The sequence below is a fragment of the Triticum urartu genome, chromosome 7A (assembly GCF_056163025.1).
Source record: "Triticum urartu cultivar PI428250 chromosome 7A, HENAU_Tu73, whole genome shotgun sequence".
In the NCBI taxonomy this organism is placed as follows: Eukaryota; Viridiplantae; Streptophyta; class Magnoliopsida; order Poales; family Poaceae; genus Triticum; species Triticum urartu.
Genome location: NC_141879.1, coordinates 35,695,173 through 35,698,926, shown reverse-complemented (window position 1 = coordinate 35,698,926; position 3,754 = coordinate 35,695,173). Strand labels below are relative to the sequence as shown.

The 3,754-nt window shown below is 50.8% G+C and overlaps 1 pseudogene; it reads left to right on the top strand.

Moving 5' to 3' along the window:
- Nucleotides 1-267: 267 nt before the first annotated feature.
- LOC147957386 (uncharacterized) lies at nt 268-1,152 on the top strand (annotated as a pseudogene).
- The last annotated feature ends 2,602 nt before the right edge of the window (nt 1,153-3,754 follow it).

The window sequence follows — 3,754 nt, the reverse complement described above, 5'->3', positions numbered from 1 at the left end:
AGCAGCAGCAGCTGGACGCGTTAGAACGCGTCGTAGAGGCAGCGTAGGCGAGCGGGTTGTTGGGCGCTCGTACGTGCGTGCGTAGGAAACAAAGGCTTGGGCGCTGCGTCTCGTAGGCTACACAGCCGGCCAGGATTTGGTTTGTTAGTGCGTCTAGATTGATATACGTAGGTGGTTAGGAGTCCAGATATGTTTTCGCTTGTCCAGCTATATATATGACAGGGATAAGAGGCGTTCGGCGCCGTGGTTTGTTGCCAGAAATACATCTCTGCGTATCCTTTCTTTGTCTACGATCTGTCCCTTAAAACTAGTTCGTGCTAGCTAGGGTTAGACCCAACAATTGGTATACAGAGCCTCGTTTGTTCCTGTGCTCGTGGCCATGGCGATCGTCCCGCACGGCGCAGGCGGTAGCACGGTGTCGATGCCGATGCCGATGCTCACACCGGACAACTACACGGTGTGGGCGATCAAGGCCGAAGCCATCCTCGACGCTCAGAACCTCTGGGAAGCGGTGTCTCCGGCCGGCGACGCGGCGGTCGACGCGGGGAAAAACAAGACGACGAGGGCGGTGCTATTCGGTGCGCTCTCCGAAGACTTGTTGATGCAGGTATCGACGAAGAAGACGGCGGCCGAGGTGTGGGCCAGCGTGAAGACGAGGTTCGCCGGCGCTGATCGGGTCCAGGCGGCGCGGCTCTCCACTCTCCGTGGCGAGTTTGACAACCTGCGCATGGAGGAGGGGGAGGCGCCGGACGCGTACGCTGGCAAAATCGGCGGCATGGCAGCAAGGTATGCTGGCCTCGGCTCGACGCTCGGCGACGCCGCCATGGTGAAAAAACTGCTCGACACGGTGCCTGATCGGTTGTATGCCGCGGTGACCGGGATCGAGCAGTTCTGCGACGTGGAGACGATGGCGTTCGAGGAGGCGTTGAGTAGGCTCAAGGCGTTCGACGAACGCTTACGTCGGCGCACGCAGGACAACGGCGGACGAGGCGGCGATCAGCTGATGTTCACGGCGGCCCAGTGGGAGGCACGGCAGCGTCAGCGCAGCGGCAACCTCGACCACGACGACGGTGCGAGCAGCGTGGCTTCGGGCACGAGACGGCGGCGCGGGAAGTGCTACAACTGTGGCATTCGTGGCCACTTTTCCCGTGACTGCCGGCAGCCGAAGAAGGAGAAGGCACTCCTTGCCGACATCGACGATGAGAGACACGGTGGTGGTGGTGACCATTGTGTGCGTGCATGTTGGTCGTGTCGGACGCCATGGCGAGTGTGCGTGTGTGCGTGTGTTGGGTGCGTGTCGAGTCTGTGTTCATGATTGAGTCGTAGTCGGTTAGCAGCAGCAGCTGGACGCGTTAGAACGCGTCGTAGAGGCAGCGTAGGCGAGCGGGTTGTTGGGCGCTCGTACGTGTGTGCGTAGGAAACAAAGGCTTGGGCGCTGCGTCTCGTAGGCTACACAGCCGGCCAGGATTTGATTTGTTAGTGCGTCCAGATTGATATACGTAGGTGGTTAGGAGTCCAGATATGTTTTGGCTTGTCCAGCTATATATATGACAGGGATAAGAGGCGTTCGGTGCCGTGGTTTGTTGCCAGAAATACATCTCTGCGTATCCTTTCTTTGTCTACGATCTGTCCCTTAAAACTAGTTCGTGCTAGTTAGGGTTAGACCCAACAATACTTGGTGAGAAATCAATCGGTCCTACTCTCACCTAGTATATCTTACCTAATTACACGGCCACCTTGATCGCTAGTTAAACCAAACTAACTAACACATCACTCTAATGCAAGATTATGCTAACATATCTTACCTTCGAGTTAATTCACTTCCGTACGTGCGTGATCGTCGAAAAGAACCAATAAAGCTCACCAATCTCCACATATGAAGCTAGCTTCCGTAAGCTGATCGATGGACCTGCCAATAACACATACAAAATACGACACACCTGAATTGATCTATGGCCAAAGGCCCATAAAGCTCTGTGTAAACGTGCTTGCATGGTTGTACGCCTGTATCCGGTGAGAAATCAATCAGCTAGCTGATGTATACCAACACATCTTATCGTGCCCGGACAGCTCTAAATGTAGCAAAGTTCTATTACCTTCTGTCGTGCGTGACCGTCTGAAGGAATCATGTCTCGCCTCGAAAGGTCGGACTGTGGCAGTAGCACGGCCGATCGAGTCCATGGCTCTCTACTTCTGGAACTCTTCTTCCCTTTAAATCAATGGCAAAAGGAATCGACTTGCTACGTCCTGGAGAGCTGATTGTTTTTGCTCAAAATATGAGATGACTGATGTTTGATGATTTAGGTTACGGGAAGAGGCAGGGTTGTGAGGGAGAAAGAGAAGCCATGGCTTTGTCGTGGCAGCGACATGTGGGGAATATGATCGAGGATAGGAGACATGTTAGACCGGGAGATTAGGGTAACGGAACCAAGGGATGACTCTGCATCTAATCTTGGTGATCCAATGGTTTAGAAGTTTAGATGGATCATTAAATTGTAGTATTAATTAAAACTAAGTTTTTTTATGGAGGATTTTATGAATCAATCTACACCGTTATAATTCGGCCCCACCAGATTAACGACTCGTAAAATCTAATTAACGTGGGAATTTATTAGAACTAAGTTTTTTTATGGAGGATTTTATGAATCGATCTGCACCGTTATAATTCGGCCCCACCAGATTAACGGCTTGTAAAATCTAATTAACGTGGGAATTTATTGGGAGTCGGTAATTAGTATAGGTATAGATATAGATAGATAGATAGATATCGAACATATATCATGTTCACATGATTACTTGCAACATGATTTCTCCCGTGACCTCGAGAACAAATGTAACTACTCACAAAATGATAATCATGCTCAAGATTAGAGGGGTATTAAATAGCATATTGGATCTGAACATATAACCTTCCACCAGATAAACCATATAGTAATCAACTACAAGATGTAATCAACACTACTAGTCACCCACAAGCACCAATCTATAGTTCCTGTAACAAGATTGAACACAAGAGATGAACTAGGGTTTGAGATGAGATGGTGCTATTGAACATGTTGATGGAGATTGCCCTCCCCAAGATGGGACAGTTGTTGGTGATAACGATGACGATGATTTGCCCCTCCTGGAGGGAAGTTCCCCCGGCGGAATCGTTCCGCCGAAGCGCAAAAGTGCTCCTGCCCAAGTTCTCGACACGGCGGTGCTCCGTCCCGAAACTCCTCTCCTTATTTTTTTTCTAGGTAAAAATGACTTATATACCAGAGGATGGGCACCGGAGGTGGAACTGGGTGAGCACAACCAACCAGGGCACCTGTGCTCCATGGCGCGCCTAGGTGGGTTGGGCCCACCTGGTGGGCCCCCTCTGATAGTTATTTTCTCCAATATTCCTCCTATATTTGATAAAAAATCTCCGTGAAGTTTCAGCTTGTTTGGAGTTGTGCAGAATAAGGTGGCCTGACGTAGCTTTTCCAGGTCTAGATTTCTAGCTGCCGGAATTCTCCCTCTTTGGGTATACCTTGCAAATTATGATAGAAAAGGCATTAGAATTACTCCAAAAAGTATTATTATGGATAAAACATCATAAATAACAGTATGAAAACATTATGCAAAATGGATGTATCACGTAGCCCCGCGCCCACGAGCGGCCTCGACGCTGCGGGCCGCGCTCATTCGCCATTGCCGCTGCTGTTCGCGCCCATCGTAGCGCGCTCCCCCCCCCCCCCCCCCCCCCGCTCCCCCATGTGGGCCTCCGCCG